This window comes from Protopterus annectens, chromosome 9.part0, assembly GCF_019279795.1.
Source record: "Protopterus annectens isolate FY-2018-M chromosome 9.part0, PAN1.0, whole genome shotgun sequence".
In the NCBI taxonomy this organism is placed as follows: Eukaryota; Metazoa; Chordata; order Ceratodontiformes; family Protopteridae; genus Protopterus; species Protopterus annectens.
The window spans coordinates 360,236,625-360,262,688 of record NC_056743.1 but is presented as its reverse complement, the minus strand read 5'-3'; positions in this window follow the sequence as shown (position 1 = coordinate 360,262,688).

Below are 26,064 nucleotides of genomic sequence, written 5' to 3'. Positions count from 1 at the left end.
GTGTGACTTATATATGTATCCAAATACGCTGTACCTTCCTTATTAATATTGTGTGTAAATTTCAAGAACTCAGTTGTCCCATTAATATAGTTGATAAATAAATTAATTTTTTCTTGTGTACCATTCCATAAAATAAATAAATCATCTAAATATCTCGTGTATAGTACTATATATTGGTTAAATTCACTTTGAAACACATACTTGGACTCCCATTCTAACATTACGAGGTTTGCAAAAATTGGGGCACAAGAGGCCCCCATAGCAACACCTCTACTCTGTCTAAAGAATTTGCCTTGAAATTGAATATAATTGTGTTCTAATACTAAACTCATCATATCCATGATTAAATTAATCTTATCCCATGTTAGTTTGGAAACTTTTCTCAAACTATTACAGAAAAATTCCAGACCTACATCCTTAGGTATACATGAGAAAAGATCAATGACATCAATTGTCAAAAAAATCAACTCGTCATTCCTAATATCAGAAGTTAATTTACTTAAAAAATTCCAAAAATCCTTGGTTAGATGTGGGATATTTTCATATACATGTTTTGTCCATCTGTCAATTGTCACACCCAAATTATACGTCTTCGACCTAGATCCAGATATGATGGGTCTGAATGGAGGGTTGTCCATACATTTGTGAACCTTAGGTATACCTATAATGTTCGCCACTATGGGGAATTCTACTTTAATAAATTCATAAATCTCATTCGTGATTCTATTGTCTATCAAATATTCTTCAATAGCTAAGTCAATTCTTTTGTAACCTATATTTACTTGGTTTAAAGAAATAGCTTCGTAGTTACCTGATAGATGTAAAATATTAAATATCTTGGCATTGTAGTCAAAACTATTGTATATTACTATGCCTCCTCCCTTATCTGGCTTCATTATTCTGATTTCTTTATTGCTGATAAGTGATTCTAAACATCTCCGTTCATTATTAGTGAGATTATCATCCAACATTTTATTATGACCATCACCTGCCTTAATATTCTTATATAGCCAATAGGTTTCTTTACATACCATTTTTTCATAATTGACTATTTAGGTGTTTGAGACCGGGATGTATGTCTGGAAAGTATGAAATTTCTTCTAAAAATGAAGTGAACATTGGATACAACAAAATTAATGTATATCTAGAAGACCTTTTGATAGAAGAAAGAATAAGTGGAGAGATGTATGACTATCTAAAGGTGGATTCCCCTGTCATTAGTACTATGGTGGGTATCCCCAAAATCCACAAAAATGTAATAGACCCCCCCTTTTAGACCTATAATTTCTGGTAACAAGGCCAAAACTTACAATTTAGGAAAAGTGGTGGACGGGTGGCTCAAACCATTATACAAGTCTTATAAGCATGTTATTAAAGACTCCTGGGACTTTTTAGGAAGGCTGAGGCAAGATGTAATAACACCTGGTGCCCTCCTAGTGACTGTAGATGTGGTGGACCTATTCTCAAGCATTCCCCAAGAGGAAGGTTTGCTTAGGTTAGAAAGGTCTATGGAAAAATCTGACATTTTCTCAAGAGATAAAATTCAACTTATGGTAGAATTCATGGAACTAGTACTGAAATACAATTATATAATGTTTGAAGGAGAATATTACATTCAAGTAAAAGGAGTAGCAATGGGGGCAGCTTGTGCCCCCATTTTCTCCAACATTTACTTGAGTGATTGGGAAGAGGAACACATTTTTAGTAACAGTAGTTATCAGTTCGTTTCATGTTACTACCGCTTTTTGGATAATATTTTTTTTAATTTGGAAAGGGAATAGAAATGAATTAGAACTATTTATGACAAGTTTAAACATGATAAGTAATGAATTAAAATTCACATATAATGTGGAATCAAATGAAATAGCTTATTTAGACACTCTTATTTCTGTGGAAAATGGAATTATAAAAAGTAAAATACACAGGAAAGAGACGTTTAGTAATTGCTACTTAGAATATAATAGTTCTCATCCGACAAAACAGAAAAGGAGTATAATCAAGGGACAGTGCATTAGGGCCGCAAGGATGACATCTGAGTATGAAGACTTTGTCAGGGAATTGAAAATTATAGGGGACATGTTTACACAAAGAGGATATCCCAAATGGCTAGTGAATGATGTGACGGGTTATGTATTAAATGAATGGGGTAACAAATTTGTACCCCTACTAAGAAAAGGATCCCTGACAAACATGCAAAAGGCAGGAGCAGAAAATAGGGAGATAGACATCGATTATACTAGAGCTTGTATCCTGCAGCATACCTCCTGGACTACAGATATAAAAAGAATTATGAAAGAGAATTGGAATATTCTAAAGATGGATAAAAACACTATTGAAGTAGTGGGAGATATTCCCCGGTTCGTATCTAGAAATGGAAATAATTTAAAGTGGGAACTAGAAAGGAAAATAAAAACAGGTAACAATGGAAGAGAAATGAGGGGTACTACAAAATGTGGCACATGCAATCAGTGTAAGTACATATGTGTAGACTGTACTACAAAATTAGAAAATGTAATGAAGACAGAAATACATTTTAGGAAAGGAAATTGTAGAACCATCCATTTAGTGTACTTAGCTATGTGTGCCAATTGTCATTGTTACTGTGTTGGAAAAACAGATAGGGCTTTAAGGTAAAGGATATATGATCATTATTATTGTATTAAAAAGAAAGATGCTAAAAATGCCCTGTGGAGGCATTTGCAAGAAAGCACTAGTTGTAAAATGTTTTATTTTGCCATATTAGATATAGCCATAGTGAACCCCAGAGGAGGAAATATTAGGAAAAAACTGGGGGAGTTAGAGACTAGATGGCAAATAAAACTAAATGCATCTACTCCACCAGGACTAAATGATCATATATCAGTAAAGCCTATCTTGGTTCATGATGGATAGACCGGTAGGTAGTATATTATACAGTATAGGATATTATGACATTAAAACAAAGGGGTATGGTAAATGTTACATAAGCTGCTTGTCATTTTATTTGGACAGTATATTGGTTATTAAGCCCCACATATTGTAGAAGGGCATGGGTTCCCCACATTAGTTTTATGATTTTATTAGAAATTAATGTTATTATTAATATGTATTTGTTTAATATTTATTTACACACATTAAAAAACACATCTATACACATGCATGGTTTACACATACAAATATACAAAAATAAGGATGTATAATACCATAGACATGTGGAAATGCAATGAATTGTTTATACAATATGTGTTTTTTACTCAGAGTATGTATTTTAAACAAGTTTTAATAGGATTACCAAGGTTTTTATTGCACTGGCACTTTAAAATGTTGTGAAATTGATTAATTAATTTGGTTAATTATTAGATTAAACACTCTATATATATTGTTAGCCAAAAAGCAGTCATTTGTTCTGAGGAAATCTAGTTACTGTTGGATGAAAGCGCTTAACAAACTATAATAAAGTATTTTATATGCAAACTACAAATTGATTTCAGACACTTTGAATCCATCACCAGGGAAATAGATATTGTTGGTATAGCTTATATTGTTGGACTGTTTCCCTTTCATTTGAGTTTAAGTTGGATAATATCAATAAGACACATATAAAAAGTAAGGTAGGAAATTGTAATACTAGACAAGTAGTATATCTTGCAAAATGTGTTGTATGCCCAGCATTCTACATAGGTAAGACCGAGAGGAATTTTAAAAAAAGAATATATGAACATTATTATAAGATTCAGACTAAAGATATGAAGAATGCTTTGTACAAACATATATTTAGCAAAGGGAATCAACACCATTTCAAATTTTCCATTTTAGAACAAATTGAAAGTAGTGTTTGTGGGGGTAATTGGAAAGTGTACTTAGCTATGATGGAAAGTAAGTGGCAGATATTTACAGATGCCACAAGTTTTCCAGGCATTAATAATAGTATTAGTATGAAACCATTTCTTATTCTTGACTAATTATGTTGTTGTTTTGTTATTTGTTATAGTACAACCAATACATCAGCTTTGCTCTATATTTTTAAACATGTTTTATTAATATGATATACATTTTTTAAGATTTTCAAGACTTTTTTCTACATATGTACACATATTAATTAACTATTTATTATTTATCATATATATTCAAGTCTATATTATATTGAATTTTTAAAATCATATAGTATCAATTGTTATGTGAATCCTTTAGAGCATCCTTTATATTTATTATATATTTATATATTTATATATTTATATATTGTATACTACTATATATATATATATATATATATATATATATATATACATTTTTATAAGTATAATTTTCATTTAATTTATATAGCTTACAAGCATCTGAATCAAGTGCTTTAGATAAATAGTTTAGATAAATGTTTTGTACTAGTTTTGTGTATGTGAGGAATAGTAGAATACATGTTTCTTTAAGGCTTTATAAGGCTATTTAGAAATTTTGGCGCCAAATTGGATATATAAATAGTGTTGGTGATGGACTATCTTGGCTCTGAAGAAGTCTGTATATTGAACAGATGAAAGCGCTTAACCTGTGGATTTGGTTATTTCAATAAAAGTTTTCCTGTCCTGTTCGAGCTGCACCGTATATCATTCACTCTGCACCAGGAATTGGATTTTTACATTGTTGCTTCTACAGTTGTTTCGTTGTTCAACATAGGAGTTGTGTTACATACAGGGGAGGAGTCACCACTGTAGATTCATCCTGCAAATAGGAGTTGTGTTACATATAGGGGAGTAGTCACCACCATAGACTAATCATGCACATTGCTAGGAGGTTTTTTTTTAAATATAGGGGAGTAGTCACCAATGTGGATTCATTGTGCACATAGTTAGGAGTTGTGTTACACACAAGGAAGTAGTCACCACTGTGGACTCATCCTGCATATTGTCAAGAGTTGGGTTGCATACAGGGGAGTAGTTGTCACTGTGGACTCATCCTGCACATTGTCAGGAGTTGTGTTACATACAGGGGAGTAGTCACCACTGCGAACTCATCCTGCACATAGTCAGGTGTTGTGTTGCATACAGGGGAGTTGTTTTCACTTTGTACTCATCCTCCACATAGTCAGGAGTTTTGACCCATACAGGGGATTATTCATCACTGTGGACTCATCCTGCTCATAGTCAGGAGATGTGTTACATTCAGGGGAATAGTCTCCACTGTGGACTCATCCTGGATATATTCAGAAGTTGTGTTACATACAGGGGAGTAGTCACCACTGTGGACTCATCCTGCACATAGTCAGGAGTTGTGTTACATTCAGGGGAGTAGTCACTAATGGGGAGTCATCCTGCACCTTGTCAGGAGTTGTGTTTCATACAGGGGTGTTGTCACCACTCTGGACTCATCCAACACATAGTCAGGAATTGTACTACATACCACAGAGTCGTCATCACTGTGAACTCATCCTGCACATAGTCAGGAGTTGTGTTACCTACAGGGGAATAGTCACCACTTTGGACTTATCTTGCACGTAGTCAGAAGTTGTGTTACATACAGGGGAATACCCACCACTGTGGACTCGTCCTGGAGATAGTGAGGAGTTGTGTAAAATACAATAGAGTAGTCAGCACTGTGCACTCATCCTGCACATAGTCAGCAGTTGTGTCACATACAGGGGTGTAGTCACCACTGTGGACTCATCCAGCACATAGTCAGGAATTGTGCTACATACCACAGAGTCATTATCACCATGGACTCATACTGCACATAGTCAGGAAATCTGTTATCTACAGGGGAGTAGTCACTGCTGTGGACTCATCCTGCACATATTTAGGAGTTGCATTACATACAGGGGAGTAGTCACTACTGTGGACTCATCCTGGACAGTTAGGAGTTGTGTTACATACAGGGGAGTAGTTATCACTGTGGGCTCATTCTGCACATAGTAAGGGGTTGTGTTACTTAAAAGGGAATAATCACCATTGTGGAGTTATGTTGCACATTTTCAGGAGTTGTGTTACATATAAGGGAGTAGTCACCGCTGTGGACTGCTCCTGCACATAGCCAGGAGATGTGCTACATACAGGGGGAAGTCACCACTGTGGACTCATCCTGCACATAGTCAGGAGTTGTGTTACATACAGGGGTGTAGTCACCACTGTGGACTCATCCAGCACATAGTCAGGAAATGTGCTACATACCACAGAGTCATCATCACTGTGGACTCATCCTGCACATAGTCAGGAATTCTGTTACCTACAGGGGAGTAGTCACCGCTGTGGACTTATCCTGCACATAGTCAGAAGTTGTGTAACATACAGGGGAATACTCACCTTTGTGGACTCATCCTGGGCATAGTCAGGAGTTGTGTAAAACACAGGAGAATAGTCACCAGTTTGCACTCTTCCTGCACATAGTCATGAGTTGTGTGACATACAGGGGAGTTGCCACCACTGTTGACTCATCCTGCACATAGTCAGGAGTTGTGTTACATACAGGGAATAGTCACCCCTGCAGACTCATCCTGCATAGTCCGTAGTTGTGTTACATATAGGAGAGTAGTTACCACTGTGGACTCATCCTGCACATAGTCAGGAGTTGTGTTACATACAGGGGAGTAGTCACCACTTTGGACTCATCTTGCACATAGGCAGGAGTTGTGTTACATATAGGAAAGTAGTCACCACTGTGGACTCATCCTGCACATGGCCAGGAGTTGTGTTACATACAGGGGAGTTGTCACCACTGTGGAATCATCATGCACATAGTCAAAAGTTGTGTTACATATAGGAGAGTAGTCACCACTGTGGACTCATCGTGCACATAGTTAGGAGTTGTGTTACATACAGCAGAGTAGTCACCACTGTGGACTCATCCTGAACATAGCCAGGAGTTGTCTTACAGGGGTGTAGTCACAGTTGTGGACTCATCCTGTTCATAGCCAGTAGATGTGTTACATACAGGGTAGTAGTCACCACTGTGGACTCATCCAGCACATAGCCATGAGTGGTGTTACATACAGGAGAGTAGTCACCTCTGTGGACTCAACCTGCACATAGTCAGGAGTTGTGTTACATACAGGGATGTAGTCACTACTGTGCACTCATCCTGCACATAGTCAGGAGTTATGTTAAATACAGGAGAGTAGTCCCCACTATGGACTCATCCTGCACATAGTCATGAGTTGTGTCACATACATGGGAGTAGTCACCACTGTAGACTCAACCTGCACATAGTCAGGAGTAGTGTTACATACAGGGGAGTAGTCACCACTGTGGACTCATTTTCCACATAGTCAGGAGTTGTGTTACATACAGGGGAGTAGTCAACACTGTGGACTCATCCTTCACATAGCCAGGAGTTGTGTTACATACAGGGGAGTAGTCACCTCTGTGGACTCATCCTACACATACTCAGGAGTTCTTTTACATATAGGGGAGTAGTCACCACTGTGGACTCATCCTGCACATAGTCAGGAGTTGTGCAATATACAGGGGAGTAGACAACACTGTGGACTACCCCTGCTCATAGTCAGGAGTTGTGTTACATACAGGGGAGTAGTCACCACTGTGGACTCATCCTGCACATTGCCAGGAGTTGTGTTACATATAAGGGAGTAGACACCACTGTGGACTCATCCTACACATACTCAGGAGATGATTTACATACAGGGGAGTAGTCACCCCTGTGCACTCATCCTCCACATAGTCCAGAGTTGTGTTACATACAGGGGACTAGTCACCACTGTGTACTCATCCTACACATAGCCAGGAGTTGTTTTACATACAAGGGATTGGTCACCACTGTGGACTCATCCTGCACATATTTAGGAGTTTTGTAAAATTCCAGAGAGTAGTCACCACTGTGCACTCATCCTGCACATAGACAGGAGTTGTGTGACATACAGGAAAGGAGTCAACACTGTGGACTCACCCTGTAGATATTTAGCAGTTGCATTACATACAGGGGAGTAGTCACCACTGTGGACTCATCCTTGCCATAGTCAGGAGTTGTGTTACAAACAGGGGAGTAGTCACCACTGTGTGCTCATCCTGCACATAGTCAGGTGTTGTGTTACATACAGGGGAGTAGTCACCCCTGTAGACTCCTCCTGCACAGTCAGGAGTTGTGTTACATACAGGGGAGTAGTCACCACTGTGGACTCATTCTGCACATAGTAGAGTTGTGCTACATAAAAGGGAATATCCATGACTGTGGAATCATGTTGCACATAATCAGGAGTTGTGTTACATATAGGGGAGTAGTCACCACTGTGGAATTGTCCTGCACATAGCCAGGAGTTGTGTTACATACAGTGGAGAAGTCAGCACTGTGGACTCATCCTATACTTAGTCAGGAGTTGTGTTACATACAGGGGAGTAGTCACCACTGTGGACTCATTCTGCACATAGTAGAGTTGTGCTACATAAAAGGGAATATCCATGACTGTGGAATCATGTTGCACATAATCAGGAGTTGTGTTACATATAGGGGAGTAGTCACCACTGTGGAATCGTCCTGCACATAGCCAGGAGTTGTATTACATACAGTGGAGAAGTCAGCACTGTGGACTCATCCTGCACTTAGTCAGGAGTTGTGTTACATACAGGGCAGTAGTCACCACTGTGGACTCATCCTATACATAGCCAGGAGTTGTGTTACATACAGGGGAGTAATCACCTTTGTGGACTCAACCTGCACATAGTCAGGAGTTGTGTTACATACAGGGGAGTAGTCACCACTGTGGACCCATTCCACACATAGGCAGGAGTTGCGTAAAATACAGGGAGTAGTCACCACTGTGGACTCATCCTCCAAATAGTCAGGATTTGATTTACATACAGGGGAGTAGTCACCACTGTGGAGTGATACTGCACATTGTCAGAAGTTGTGTTACATGCAGGGGAGTAGTCACCACTGTGGATTTATCCTGCATATATGAGTTTTGATACATACAGGAGAGTAGCCCCAACGTAAACTAATCCTGCACATAGCTAGGAGTTTTTTTACATATAGGGGAGTAGTCACCAATGTGGCCTCATCGTGCACATAGGCGTTGTGTTACATACAAGGAAGTAGTCACCAATCTTGACTCATCCTGCACATTGTCAAGAGTCAGATTACATACATGGGAGTAGTCACCACTGTGGACTCATCCTGCACATTGTCAGGTGTTGTGTTACATACAGGGGAGTTGTCTTCACTTTGTACTCATCCTCCACGTAGTCAAGAGTTTTGTCCCATACAGGGGAGCAGTCATCTCTGTGGACTCATCCTGCACATATTCAGCATTTGTGTTACATACAGGGTAGTTGTCACCAATGTGGACTCATCCTGCACAGTCAGGAGATGTGTTACATTCAGGGGAGTAGTCACCACTGTGGACTCATCCTGCACATAGTCAGGGGTTGTGTTACATTCAGGGGAGTAGTCACCAATGGGGAGTCATCCTGCACCTAGTCAGGAGTTGTGTTACATACAGGGGTGTAGTCACCACTCTGGACTCAACTAGCACATAGTCAGGAATTGTGCTACATACCACAGAGTCATCATCACTGTGGACTCATCCTGCACATAGTCTGGAGTTGTGTTACCCACAGAGGAGTAGTCACCGCTGTGGACTTATCCTGCACATAGTCAGAAGTTGTGTTACATACAGGGGAATACTCAGCAATGTGGACTTGTCCTGGACATAGTCAGGAGTTGTGTAAAATACAAGAGAGTAGTCACTACTGTGCACTCGTCCTGCACATAGTCAGCAGTTATGTTGCATACAGGGGAGTAGTCACCATTGTGGACTCATCCTGTACATATTTAGGAGTTGCATTACATACAGGGGAGTAGTCACCACTGTGGACTCGTCCTTGCCAAAATCAGGATTTGTGTTACAAAGAGGGGAGTAGTCACCACTATGTGCTCATCCTGCACATAGTCAGATGTTGTGTTACACACAGGTGAGTAGTCACCCCTGTTGACTCATCCTACACAGTTAGGAGTTGTGTTACATACAGGGAGTAGTAACCACTGTGGACTCATCCTGCACATAGTAAGGGGTTGTGTTACTTAAAAGGGAAAAATCACCATTGTGGAATCATGTTGCACATTTTCAGTTGTGATACATGTAAGGGAGTAGTCACTTCTGTGGACTGCTCCTGCACATAGCCAGGAGATGTGCTACATACAGGGGGAAGTTACCACTGTGGACTTATCCTGAACATAGTAGTCACTGCTGTGGACTGCTCCTGCACATAGCCAGGATATGTGCTACATACAGGGGGGTAGTCATCACTGTGGGCTCATCCAGCACATAGTCAGGACTTGTGCTACATAGCACAGAGTCATCATCACTGTGGACTCATCCTGCAAATAGTTAGGAATTGTGTTACCAACAGGGGAGTAGTCACCGCTCTGGACTTATTCTGCACTTAGTCAGAAGTTGTGTAACATACAGGGGAATACTCACCATTGTGGACTCGTCCTGGACATAGTCAGGAGTTGTGTAAAATACCCGAGAGTAGTCACCATTTTGCACTCTTCCTGCACATAGTCATGAGTTGTGTGACATACTGGGGAGTTGCCACCACTGTTGACTCATCCTGTACATTTTTAAGAGTTGCATTACAGACAGGGGAGTAGTCACCACTGTAGACTCATCCTGGTCATAGTCAGGGTTGTGTTACAAACAAGAGAGTAGTCACCACTGTGTACTCATCCTGCAGACAGTCAGGAGTTGTGTTACATACAGGGGAATAGTCACCCCTGCAGACTCATGTTGCATAGTCCAGAGTTGTGTTACATATAGGAGAGTAGTTACCACTGTGAACTCATCCTGCACATAGTATGGAGTTGTTACATACAGGGGAGAAGTCACCACTGTGGACCCATCCTTTACATAGTCAAGAGTTGTGTAATATACAGCGGAGTATTCGCCAGTGTCGACTCATCCTCCACATAGTCAGGATTTGTGTTACATATAGGGGAGTAGTCATTACCATAGACTAATCCTGCACATAGCTAGGAGTTTTTTTACATACAGGGGAGTAGTCACCAATGTGGACTCATTGTGCACATAGTTAGGAGTTTTGTTACATACAAGGAAGTAGTCACCACTGTAGACTCATCCTGCACATTGTCAGGAGTTGTGTTACATACAGGGGAGTAGTTACTGCTGGAAACTCATCATGCACATAATCAGGTGTTGTTTTGCATACAGGTAAGTTGTCTTCACTTTGTACTCATCCTCCACATAGTCAGGAGTTTTGTCCCATACAGGAGAGTAGTCATCAGTGTGGACTCATCCTTGTTATATTCAGAAGTTGTGTTACATACAGGAGAGTAGTCACCTCTGTGGACTTGTCCTGCACATAGTCAGGAGATGTGTTACATGCAGGGGGAGTAGTCAACACTGTGGACTCATCCTGCACATATATTCAGAAGTTGTGTTACATACAGTGGAGTAGTCACCACTGTGGACTCATTGTGCACATAGTTAGGAGTTTTGTTACATACAAGGAAGTAGTCACCACTGTAGACTCATCCTGCACATTGTCAGGAGTTGTGTTACATAGAGGGGAGTAGTTACTGCTGGAAACTCATTATGCACATAATCAGGTATTGTTTTGCATACAGGTGAGTTGTCTTCACTTTGTAATCATCCTCCACATAGTCAGGAGTTTTGTCCCATACAGGGGAGTAGTCATCAGTGTGGACTCATTGTGCACATAGTTAGGAGTTTTGTTACATACAGGGGAGTAGTCACCACTGTGGACTCATCCTGCACATTGTCAGGAGTTGTGTTACATACAGCGGAGTTGTCTTCACTTTGTACTCATCCTCCACATTGTCAGGAGTTTTGTCCCATACAGGAGAGTGGTCATCACTGTGGACTAATCCTGCACATATTCAGCATTTGTGTTACATACAGGGTAGTTGTCACCAATGTGGACTCATTGTGCACATAGTTAGGAGTTTTGTTGCATACAAGGAAGCAGTCACCACAGTGCACTCATCCTGCACATTGTCAGGAGTTGTGTTACATTCAGGGGAGTAGTCATCACTGTGAACTCGCCTGCACATAGTCAGGAGAAGTGTTACATTCAGGGGAGTAGTCACCACTGTGGACTCATGCTGCACAGTCAGAGTTGTTCATAGGTTCATAGGTAGGTACTAGGCTATCAGACCAAGGGCCGAAGTAAGCCTAGCCAACAAAGTTCCCTGTCTTACGCCACCCAAGAAAGTTATTTTCCTGTGCCACTGTCAAGCAGAGCACGGAAGTGACCCCCGGGGTGTATTTCCTATTTCCCATCCACTCATCAAGATTTTTCTTGAAGAGTGCTAATGAAGAACTTTGCTTGACATAGATGGATAGCCAGTTCCAGAGTATGGGAAGTCTCTGGGATAGGAATCTATCCCTCCAGCATGTCTTGTTTATTGTGGTGACAATGTTTAGGTCCCTAGAGCGTGTAGCTCAGAGGGATTGGGATTTCTTTAGGTGTAGCATGTCCAACAGCTCTGGGTTTGACATAGCTTTATATGTTAGGCAGAGATCACCTCTGAGTAGGCGATATGCTAAGGAGTAAAGCTGGAGTTTTTTGAGGTGGTCAGTGTAGGGCATTTGTTTGAGTCCAGTAATCCTCTTTGTGAGGTACTTCTGTGGCCTTTCCAGCTGCTGCAGATGTCTTGTGAGGTACATTCCAAAAGGAGCGTTGTACTCTATAGTGGGTCTAATGAGTGTCGAGAAGAGGGGAACGATGACCTCTTTTTTCCTGGATGAGAACTCTTTTATGATGAGGTGTGCCACGTGGAAGGACTTCAATATCAAAGGAGAGACTACTGTCCTCCTGGGTCCCAAGGTCTCTTATTATGCATTCGGTGTTAAGTAGATTGCTGCCTATGTGGAAGTTCATGAGTACAGAGTTTTTACCAAAGGGGATGACACTGCACTTTTTGGCATTGAGCTTGAGGCGATGGATCTGACACCAGGCATCTGTCTCAGCGAGGCCCTTCTGTAGGATGTCCACATCCTTTGGGGACTTGACTATTGCTCCTAGTTTGTAGTTATCTGTGAACTTCGATAGCCAGAAGCCTTCTGTGTTAGCCTGTACTTCAGAGAAGTAGATACCAAACAGGAGCGGTCCCAGGACGGAACCCTGTGGCACTCCACTTGTCACTGGTTTGAGGTCAGATTTGGAGTCTGCAACTTTTACAGTGTGTGTTCTGTCAGTGAGCCAGTTGGCAACCCATCTTGTGACGTAGAGATTTATGCCTAGTTTATTGAGTTTAGCTATAATTCCAGAATGGAGGATGGTGTTGAAAGCCTTGGCGAGGTCAAGATAGGCTGTATGAACCACCTTACCCTCATCTATGGCTTTGGTTACTGCCTCAAAGAAATCAGTCAGGTTCAGGAGGCATGATCTGCCTTTCACAAACCCGAACTGGGTGGGATCCAGAGTTTGGAGGTTACCAATGTCTTTGTTTATGAGTTCCATGATGATATGTTCCATGGCTTTGCAGACGAGGCTCATCAGGCTAATAGGTCTATAGTTCCCGGGATCCGTGGTTGCTCCCCCTTTGTGGAGTGGGATAACTGTTGCTGTGCACCATTCAGTGGGCACAAAGCCTGATGTGAGGCTATTATTGAACATGGTGCTTAAGTGGGGAGCCAGTTCATTCTGAAGTTCATGTAAAACGCAGCCTGGGATGTTGTCCCTTGGATGCTGTGTTTTTGGCTTTAGAGAGTGCAGCTTTCACCTGCGTAGTTGTTATTACAGGAACTCTGCATTTGTCCTGTATAGATATGGGCTCTTTAGGGGGTGAAGGGGGGTAAAGTTAGCACTGAACCTATCTGCCAGGATGTTGGCAATATCAGTTGGTTCTGTAATTTTAGTGCCTTTGTGTTATAACTCAGAGCAGATCTGGGTGTTGCCATTGAAATTCTTGACATAGCTATAGAATGCTTTGTGGTTGTCCTTGGAATTAGTGGTGATTTTATTTTCATAGCTAACTATGGAGGATCTTATAAGGGATCTCAGCTTCTTACTGAGGCTGACCAGGGAGCTCCTCAACTCATGGAATTTTACTCTCTTTTGCAACAGTTTCTTCCTTCTTTTGCACAGTTTGTTTATGGCAGGGGACCACCAGATTGGCTTTCTTTTTTTGGAGGATAGCGTCTTGGTTCTGTTTAGGATGGCACGATCCATGCACTCATGTAAGTGCTTATAGAGTGCATTTGTGTAGGATTCAGCAGTTGTAACTGTATTGTCCATCTGCATGGGTGTCATGAAGTTCACTACTTCTGTCTTAAGAAGCATGAAGTTGGCTTTGGAGAAATTTCTTACTGTGGTTTCCTTAATGGGGGGTGAGGGTGGGATGTGGATATCAAGGGTGATTAGCTTATAGTCAGATCGGACCAACGAGGATTTGACTTCAGTTGTGGGAACACCGGTCACTCATGTTGGTAATGACTAGGTCTAAGATATTGTTGCCCCTGGTGGGGGTGTGGATAAGTTGATCTAGGGCATTGGAGTTTATGAATTCCAGAAAGCGTTGCTTTAAGGAGTTGGTACATGAGTAGTTTTCCCAGTTAATGGTGGGGTAGTTGAAGTCGCCCATTATTAGGGTGTTTGGTTGAAACCTAATATTTTGTGTTCCTTTCAGGAAAGTAATCACCACAGTGGATCTATTCAGAAGTTTTGTTACATACAGGGGAGAAGTCACCACTGTGGACTCATCCTGCATATAGTCAAGGGTTGTGTTACATTCAGGATATAGTCAAGGGTTGTGTTACATTGTTTATGGCAGGGGACCACCAGATTGGCTTTCTTTTTTTGGAGGATAGCATCTTGGTTCTGTTTGGGATGGCACGATCCATGCACTCATGTAAGTGCTTACTTAGGGGAGTCATCCTGCACCTAGTCAGAAGTTGTGTTACATACAGGGGAATTGTCTTCACTTTGTACTCATCCTCCACATTGTCAGGAGTTTTGTCCCATACAGGGGAGTAGTCATCACTGTGGACTAATCCTGCACATATTCAGCATTTGTGTTACATACAGGGTAGTTGTCACCAATGTGGACTCATCCTGCACATAGTCAGGAGATGTGTTACATTCAGGGGAGTAGTCACCACTGTGGACTCATCATGCACATAGTCAGGGGTTGTCTTACATTCAGGGAGTAGTCATCAATGGGGAGTCATCCAGCACCTAGTCAGGAGTTGTGTTACATACAGGGGTGTAGTCACCACTCTGGACTCATCCAGCACATAGTCAGGAATTGTGCTACATACCCCTGAGTCGTCATCACTGTGGACTCATCCTGCACATAGTCAGGAGTTGTGTTACCACAGGGGAGTAGTCACTGCTGTGGACTTATCCTGCACATAGTCAGAAGTTGTGTTACATACAGGGGAATACGCACCAATGTGGACACATCCTGGACATAGTCAGGAGTTGTGTAAAATACAAGAGAGTAGTCACCACTGTGCACTCATCCTGCACATAGTCAGCAGTTGTGTCACATACAGGGGAGTAGTCACCATTGTGGACTCATCCTCCACATATTTAGGAGTTGCATTACATACAGGGGAGTAGTCACCACTGTGGACTCATCCTTGCCATAGTCAGGAGTTGTGTTACAAACAGGGGAGTAGTCACCACTGTGTGCTCATCCTGCACATAATCAGGTGTTATGTTACACACAGGGGAGTAGTCACCACTGTGCTCTCATCCTGCACATAGTCAGCAGTTGTGTTACATACAGATGAGTAATCACCACTGTGGACTCATCCTGCATATAGTAGAGTTGTGCTACATAAAATAGAATATCCAGGACTATAGAATCATGTTGCACATAATCAAGAGTTGTGATACATATAGGGGATTAGTCACCACTGTGGAATTGTCCCGCACATAGCCTGGAGTTGTGTTACATACAAGGGAGTAGTCACCACTGTGGACTAATCCTATACATAGCCAGGATTTGTGTTACATATAGGAGAGTAATCACCTTTGTGGACTCAACCTGCACATAGTCAGGAGTTCTGTTACATACAGGGAAGTAGTCACCACTGTGGACCCATTCCACACATAGGCAGGAGTTGCGTAAAATACAGGGAGTAGTCACCACTGTGGACTCATCCTCCACATAGTCAGGATTTGTGTTACATACAGGGGAGTAGTCACCACTGTGGACTGATACTGCACATTGTCAGAAGTTGTGTTACATACAGGGGAGTAGTCACCACTGTGGATTTATCCTGCATATATGAGTTTTGATACATACAGGAGAGTAGCCCCAACATAGACTAATCCTGCACATAGCTAGGAGTTTTTTTACATACAGGGGAGTAGTCACCAATGTGGACTCACCGTGCACATAGGCGTTGTGTTACATACAAGAAAGTAGTCACCAATCTTGACTCATCCTGCACATTGTCAAGAGTCTGATTACAGACATGGGAGTAGTCATCACTGTTGACTCATCCTGCTCATTGTCAGGAGATGAGTTACATATAGGGGAGTAGTCACGACTGTGGACTCATCCTGCACATTGTCAGGTGTTGTGTTACATACAGGGGAGTTGTCTTCACTTTGTACTCATCCTCCACGTAGTCAGGAGTTTTGTCCCATACAGGGAGTAGTCATCTCTGTGGACTCATCCTGCACATATTCAGCATTTGTGTTACATGCAGGGTAGTTGTCACCAATGTGGACTCATCCTGCACAGTCAGGAGATGTGTTACATTCAGGGGAGTAGTCACCACTGTGGACTCATGCAGCACAGTCAGAGTTGTGTTCCTTTCAGGAAACTAATCACCACTGTGGATGTATTCAGAAGTTGTGTTATATACAGGGGAGTAGTCACCACTGTGGACCCATCCTGCACATAGTCAGGGGTTGTGTTACATTCAGGGGAGCTTTTGGATTTGACTTTGATTCCTGTTTTTCGATTCCTGACTTCTGAAGATTTTGCTGTTTTGGTATTGTTTTGGATCAGAGTTGTTTCTATCTGAAGGTGTGTGGAGTGGAGTTTGTGTAATAGAATGCTTTGTGGTTGTCCTTGGAATTAGTGGTGATTTTATTTTCGTAGCTAACTATGGAGGATCTTATAAGGGATCTCAGCTTCTTACTGAGGCTGACCAGGGTGCTCCTCAACTCATGGAATTTTACTCTCTTTTGCAACAGTTTCTTCCTTCTGTTGCACAGTTTGTTTATGGCAGGGGACCACCAGATTGGCTTTCTTTTTTTGGAGGATAGCGTCTCGGTTTTGTTTGGGATGGCACGATCCATGCACTCATGTAAGTGCTTATAGAGTGCATTTGTGTAGGATTCAGCTGTTGTAACTGTATTGTCCATTTGCATGGGTGTCATGAAGTTCACTACTTTTGTCTTAAGAAGCATGAAGTTGGCTTTGGAGAAATTTTTTACTGTGGTTTCCTTAATGGGGAGTGGGGGTGGGATGTGGATATCAAGGGTGATTAGCTTATAGTCGGATCGGACCAACGAGGATTTGACTTCAGGTGTGGAACACCGGTCACTCATGTTGGTAATGACTAGGTCTAAGATATTGTTGCCCCTGGTGGGGGTGTGGATAAGTTGATCTAGGGCATTGGAGTTTATGAATTCCAGAAAGCGTTGCACTAAGGAGTTGGTACATGAGTAGTTTTCCCATTTAATTGTGGGGTAGTTGAAGTCGCCCATTATTAGGGAGTTTGGTTGAACCCTAATATTTTGTGTTCCTTTCAGGAAAGTAATCACCACAGGGGATCTATTCAGAAGTTGTGTTACATACAGGGGAGAAGTCACCACTGTGGACTCATCCTGCATATTGTCAAGGGTTGTGTTAAATTCAGGGGAGTAGTCACCAATGGGGAGTCATCATGCACCTAGTCAGGAGTTGTGTTACATACAGGGGAGTTGTCTTCACTTTGTACTCATCCTACACATTGTCAGGAGTTTTGTCCCTTACAGGGGAGTAGTCATCACTGTGGACTAATCCTGCACATATTCAGCATTTGTGTTACATACAGAGTAGTTGTCACCAATGTGGACTCATCCTGCACATAGTCAGGAGATGTGTTACATTCAGGGGAGTAGTCACCACTGTGGACTCATCATGCACATAGTCAGGGGTTGTGTTACATTCAGGGCAGTAGTCATCAATGGGGAGTCATCCAGCACCAAGTCAGGAGTTGTGTTACATACAGGGGTGTAGTCACCACTCTGGACTCATCCAGCACATAGTCAGGAATTGTGCTACATACCACTGAGTCGTCATCACTGTGGACTCATCCTGCACATAGTCAGGAGTTGTGTTACCAACAGGGGAGTAGTCACTGCTGTGGACTTATCCTGCACATAGTCAGAAGTTGTGTTACATACAGGGAATACTCACCAATGTGGACTCATCCTGGACATAGTCAGGAGTTGTGTAAAATACAAGAGAGTAGTCATCACTGTGGACTCATCCTGCACATAGTCAGAAGTTGTGTTACATACAGGGAAATACTCACCACTGTGGACTCATCCTGTACATATTTAGGAGTTGCATTACATACAGGGGAGTAGTCACCACTGTGGAGTCATTATTGCCATAGTCAGGAGTTGTGTTACAAACAGGGAGTAGTCACCACTATGTGCTCATCCTGCACATAGTCAGGAGTTGTGTTACACACAGGGGAGTAGTCACCCCTGTAGACTCATCCAGCATAGTTAGAAGTTGTGTTACATACAGGGGAGTAGTTACCACTTTGGACTCATTCTGCACATAGTAAGGGGTTGTGTTACTTAAAAGGGAATAATCACCATTGTGGAGTCATGTTGCACATTTTCAGTTGTGTTATATATAAGGGAGTAGTCACTGCTGTGGACTGCTCCTGCACATAGCCAGGAGATGTGCTACATACAGGGGGGAGTCACCACTGTGAACTTATCCTGCACATAGTCAGGATTTGTGTTACATTCAGAGAAGTAGTCACCACTGGGGAGTCATCCTGCACCTAGTCAGGAGTTGTGCTCATACAGGGGTGTAGTCACCACTGTGGACTCATCCAGCACATAGTCAGGACTTGTGCTACATGCCACAGAGTTATCATCACTGTGGACTCATCCTGCAAATAGACAGGAATTGTATTACCAACAGGGGAGTAGTCACCGCTCTGGACTTATTCTGCACTTAGTCAGAAGTTGTGTAACATACAGGGGAATACTCACCGTTGTGGACTTGTCCTGGACATAGTCAGCAGTTGTGTAAAATACCCGAGAGTAGTCACCATTTTGCACTCTTCCTGCACATAGTCATGAGTTGTGTAACATACTGGGGAGTTGCCACCACTGTTGACTCATCCTGTACATTTTTAAGAGTTGCATTACAGACAGGGGAGTAGTCACCACTGTAGACTCATCCTGGTCATAGTCAGGAGTTGTGCTACAAACAAGAGAGTAGTCACCACTGTCTACTCATCCTGGAGACAGACAGGAGTTGTGTTACATACAGGGGAATAGTCACCCCTACAGACTCATCTTGCATAGTCCAGAGTTGTGTTACATATAGGAGAGTAGTTACCACTGTGGACTCATCCTGCACATAGCATGGAGTTGTTACATACAGGGGAGAAGTCACCACTGTGGACCCATCCTGCACATAGTCAAGAGTTATGTAATATACAGCGGAGTATTCACCAGTGTTGACTCATCCTCCACATAGTCAGGGTTTGTGTTACATACAGGGGAGTAGTCACCACTGTAGACTAATCCTGCACATAGCTAGGAGTTTTTTTACATACAGGGGAGTAGTCACCAATGTGGACTCATTGTGCACATAGTTAGGAGTTTTGTTACATACAAGGAAGTAGTCACCACTGTGGACTCATCCTGCACATAGCATGGAGTTGTTACATACAGGGGAGAAGTCACCACTGTGGACCCATCCTGCACATAGTCAAGAGTTGTATAATATACAGCGGAGTATTCGCCAGTGTCGACTCATCCTCCACATAGTCAGGTTTTGTGTTACATGCAGGGGAGTAGTCATTACCATAGACTAATCCTGCACATAGCTAGGAGTTTTTTTACATACAGGGGAGTAGTCACCAATGTGGACTCATCGTGCACATAGTTAGGAGTTGTGTTACAGACAAGGAAGTAGTCACCACTGTGGACTCATCCTGCACATTGTCAAGAGTTGGGTTACATACAGGGGAGTGGTCATTACCATAGACTAATCCTGCACATAGCTAGGAGTTGTGTTACATACAGGGGAGTAGTCACCACTGTGGACTCATCCTGCACATTGTCAGGAGTTGTGTTACATACAGGGGAGTAGTTACTGCTGCAAACTCATCATGCACATAGTCAGGTGTTGTTTTGCATACAGGTGAGTTGTCTTCACTTTGTACTCATCCTCCACATAGTCAGGAGTTTTGTCCCATACAGGGGAGTAGTCATCAGTGTGGACTCATCCTGGTTATATTCAGAAGTTGTGTTACATACAGGAGATTAGTCAACACTGTGGACTTGTCCTGCATATAGTCAGGAGATGGTTTACATGCAGGGGAGTAGTCAACACTGTGGACTCATCCTGCACATATATTCAGAAGTTGTGTTACATACAGTGGAGTAGTCACCACTGTGGACTCATCCTGCACATTGTCAGGTGTTGTGTTACATACAGGGGAGTTGTCTTCACTTTGTACTCATCCTCCACATCGTCAGGAGCTTTGTCCCATACAGGGGAGTAGTCATCACTGTGAACTAATCCTGCACATATTCAGCATTTGTGTTACATACAGGGTAGTTGTCACCAATGTGGACTCATTGTGCACATAATTAGGAGTTTTGTTACATACAAGGAAGTAGTCACCACTGTGGACTCATCCTGCACATTGTCAGGAGTTGTGTTACATACAGGGGAGTAGTCATTACAATAGACTAATCCTGCACATAGCTAGGAGTTGTGTTACATACAGGGGAGTAGTCATCAGTGTGGACTCATCCTGGTTATATTCAGAAGTTGTGTTACATACAGGAGAGTAGTCACCACTGTGGACTCGTCCTGCACATAGTCAGGAGATGTGTTACATTCAGGGGAGTAGTCACCACTGTGGACTCATGCTGCACAGTCAGAGTTGTTCATAGGTTCATAGGTAGGTACTAGGCTATCAGCCCAAGGTCCTACATAAGCCTAGCCAACAAGGTTCCTTGTCTTATGCCACCCAAGAAAGTTATTTTCCTGTGCCACTGTCAAGCAGAGCACAGAAGTGTTCCCCGGGGTGTATTTCCTATTTCCCATCCATTCATCAAGATTTTTCTTGAAGAATGCTAATGAAGAACTTTGCTTGACATAGATGGGTAGCCTGTTCCAGAGTATGGGAAGTCTCTGGGATAGGAATTTATCCTTCCAGCATGTCCTGTTTATTGTGTTGACAAGGTTTAGGTCCCTAGAGCGGGTAGCTCAGAGGGATTGGGATTTCTTTAGGTGTAGCATGTCCAACAGCTCTGGGTTTGACGTAGCTTTATATGTTAGGCAGAGATCACCTCTGAGTAGGCGATATGCTACGGAGTAAAGCTGGAGTTTTTTGAGGTGGTCAGTGTAGGGCATTTGTTTGAGTCCAGTAATCCTCTTTGTGAGGTACTTCTGTGGCCTTTCCAGCTGCTGCAGATGTCTTGTGAGGTACATTCCAAAAGGGGCGTTGTACTCTATAGTGGGTCTAATGAGTGTCGAGTAGAGGGGAGTGATGACCTCTTTTTTCCTGGATGAGAACCCTTTTATGATGAGGTGTGCCACGTGGAAGGACTTCCTGACTACTGTGGCAATGTGACTATCAAAGGAGAGACTACTGTCCACCTGGGTCCCAAGGTCTCCTATTACGCATTCGGAGTTAAGTAGATTGCTGCCTATGTGGTAGTTCATGGGTACAGAGTTTTTACCAAAGGGGATGACACTGCACTTTTTGGCACTGAGCTTGAGGCCATGGCTCTTACACCAGGCATCTGTCTCAGCGAGGCCCTTCTGTAGGATGTCCACATCCTTTGGAGACTTGACTATTGCTCCTAGTTTGCAGTCATCTGTGTACTTCATTAGCTAGAGGCCTTCTGTGTTAGCCTGTACTTCAGAGAAGTAGATACCAAACAGGAGCGGTCCCAGGACGGAACCCTGTGGTACTCCACTTGTCACTGGTTTGAGGTCAGATTTGGAGTCTGCAACTTTTACAGTGTGGGTTCTGTCAGTGAGCCAGTTGGCAACCCATCTTGTGACGTAGGGATATTGATTTTAGCTATAATTCCAGAATGGGGGATGGTGTTGAAAGCCTTGGCAAGGTCAAGATAGGCTGTGTGAACCACCTTACCCTCATCTACGGCTTTGGCTACTGCCTCAAAGAAATCAGTCAGGTTCAGGAGGCATGATCTCCCTTTCACAAACCCGAACTGGGTGGAATCCAGAGTTTGGAGGTTACCAATGTCTTTGTTTATGAGTGTCACGATGATATGTTCCATGGCTTTGCAGACGAGCCTCATCAGGCTAATAGGTCTATAGTTCCCGGGATCAGTGGTGGCTCCCCCTTTGTGGAGTGGGATAACTGTTGCTGTGCACCATTCAGTGGGCACAAAGCCTGATGCGAGGCTATTATTGAACATGGTGCTTAAGTGGGGAGCCAGTTCATTTTGAAGTTCATGTAAAACGCAGCCTGGGATGTTGTCAGGTCCCATGGATGCTGTGTTTTTGGCTTTAGAGAGTGCAGCTTTCACCTGCGTAGTTGTGATTACAGGGACTCAGCATTCATCCTGTATAGATATGGGCCCTTTAGGCGGTGAGGGGGGGGGTAAAGTTAGCACTGCACCTATCTGCCAGGATGTTGGCAATATCAGTTGGTTCTGTAATTTTAGTGCCTTTGTGTTATAACTCAGAGCAGATCTGGGTGTTGCCATTGAAATTCTTGACATAGCTATAGAATGCTTTGTGGTTGTCCTTGGAATTAGTGGTGATTTTATTTTCGTAGCTAGCTATGGAGGATCTTATAAGGGATCTCAGCTTCTTAATGAGGCTGACCAGGGAGCTCCTCAACTCATGGAATTTTACTCTCTTTTGCAACAGTTTCTTCCTTCTGTTGTACAGTTTGTTTATGGCAGGGGACCACCAGATTGGCTTTCTTTTTTTGGAGGATAGCGTCTTGGTTCTGTTTGGGATGGCACGATCCATGCACTCATGTAAGTGCTTATAGAGTGCATTTGTGTAGGATTCAGCAGTTGTAACTGTATTGTCCATCTGCATGGGTGTCATGAAGTTCACTACTTCTGTCTTAAGAAGCATGAAGTTGGCTTTGGAGAAATTTTTTACTGTGGTTTCCTTAATGGGGGGTGGGGGTGGGATGTGGATATCAAGGGTTATTAGCTTATGGTCGGATCGGACCAACAAGGATTTGACTTCAGGTGTGGAACAGCGGTCACTCATGTTGGTAATGACTAGGTCTAAGATATTGTTGCCCCTGGTGGGGGTGTGGATAAGTTGATCTAGGGCATTGGAGTTTATGAATTCCAGAAAGCGTTGCGCTAAGGAGTTGGTACACGAGTAGTTTTCCCAGTTAATGGTGGGGTAGTTGAAGTCGCCCATTATTAGGGTGTTTGGTTGATCCCTAATATTTTGTGTTCCTTTCAGGAAAGTAATCAACACTGTGGATCTATACAGAAGTTGTGTTACATACAGGGGAGAAGTCACCACTGTCGACTCATCCTGCATATAGTCAGGGGTTGTGTTACATTCAGGGGAGTAGTCACCAATGGGGAGGCATCCTGCACATATTCAGCATTTGTGTTACATACAGGGTAGTTGTCACCAATGTGGACTCATCCTGCACATAGTCAGGAGATGTGTTCCATTCAGGGGTTAGTCACCACTGTGGACTCATCATGCACATAGTCAGGGGTTGTGTTACATTCAGGGGAGTAGTCATCAATGGGGAGTCATCCTGCACCTAGTCAGGAGTTGTGCTCATACAGGGGTGTATTCACTACTGTGGACTCATCCAGCACATAGTCAGGACTTGTGCTACATACCACAGAGTCATCATCACTGTGGACTCATCCTGCAAATAGACAGGAATTGTATTACCAACAGGGGAGTAGTCACCGCTCTGGACTTATTCTGCACTTAGTCAGAAGTTGTGTAACATACAGGGGAATACTCACTGTTGTGGACTCGTCCTGGACATAGTCAGGAGTTGTGTAAAATACAGGAGAGTAGTCACCAGTTTGCACTTTTCCTGCACATAGTCATGAGTTCTGTGACATACTGGGGATTTGTCACCACTGTTGACTCATCCTGTACATTTTTAAGAGTTGCATTACAGACAGGGGAGTAGTCACCACTGTGGAATCATCCTTGTCATAATCAGCAGTTGTGTTACAAACAAGAGAGTAGTCACCACTTTGTACTCATCATGCAGACAGTCAGGAGTTGTGTTACATACAGGGGAATAGTCACCCCTGCAGACTCATCTTGCATAGTCCAGAGTTGTGTTACATATAGGACAGTAGTTACCACTGTGGACTCATCCTGCACATAGTAAGGAGTTGTGTTGCATACAGGGGAGAAGTCACCACTGTGGACCCATCCTGCACATAGTTAAGAGTTGTGTAATATACAGGGGAGTAGTCACCAGTGTCGACACATCCTCCACATAGTCAGGATTTGGGTTACATACAGGGGAGTAGTCATCACTGTGGACTGATACTACACATTGTCAGAGGTTGTGTTACATAAAGGGGAGTAGTCACCACCATAGACTAATCCTGCATATAGCTAGGAGTTTTTTTTACATGCAGAGGAGTAGTCACCAATGTGGACTCATTGTGCACATAGTTAGGAGTTGTGTTACATACAAGGAAGTAGTCACCACTGTGGACTCATCCTGCACATTGTCAAGAGTTGGGTTACATACAGGGGAGTAATCATCACGGTGGACTCGTCCTGCATATAGTCAGGGGTTGTGCTACATTCAGGGGAGTAGTCACCATGGGGAGTCATCCTGCACCTAGTTAAGAGTTGTGTTACATATAGGGGTGTAGTCACCACTCTGGACTCATCCAGGATATATTCAGAAGTTGTGTTACATACAGGAGAGTACTCACCAGTGTGGACTCATCCTGCACATAGTCAGGGGTTGTGTTGCATTCAGGGGAGTAGTCACCACTGGTGAGTCATCCTGCACCTACTCAGGAGTTGTGTTACATACAAGGGGTGTAGTCACCACTTTGGACTCATCCAGCACACAGTCAGGAATTGTGCGGCATACCAAGGAGTCTTCATCACTGTGAACTCATCCTGCACATAGTCAGGAGTTGTGTTACGTACAGGGGAGTAGTCACCGCAGTGGACTTATCCTGCACATAGTCAGAAGTTGTGTAACATACAAGGGGAATACTCACTGTTGTGGACTCGTCCTGGACATAGTCAGGAGTTGTGTAAAATACAGGAGAGTAGTCACCACTGTGCATTCATCCTGCACATATTCAACAGTTGTGTCACATACAGGTGAGTTATTACCACTGTGGACTCATCCTATACAAATTTCGGAGTTGCATTACATACAGGGGAGTAGTCACCACTGTGGACTCATCCTTGCCATAGTCAGGAGATGTGTTACACACAAAGGAGTAGTCACTACTATGTGCTCATCCTGCACAGTCAATTGTTGTGTTACATACAGGGGAGTAGTCCCCCTGTAGACTCATCCTGCATAGTCAGGAATTGTGTTACATACAGGAGAATAGTTACCACTGTGGACGCATCCTGCAGATAGTCAGGAGTTGTGTTACTTTAAAGGGAATAATCACCATTGTGGAATCATGTTGCATATAATCAGGAGTAGTGTTACATATAGGGGAGTAGTCACCACTGTGGACTCCTGCATATAGCCAGGAGATGTGTTACATTCAGGGGGAAGTCACCACTGTGGACTCATCCTGCACATAGTCAGGAGTTGTGTTAGATTCAGGGAAGTTGTCACCACTGGGGAGTCATCCTGCACCTAGTCAGGAGTAGTGTTACACACAGGGGTGTAGTCACCACTGTGGAGTCATCCAGCACATAGTCAGGAATTTTGCTACATACCATAGAGTCATCATCACTGTGGAC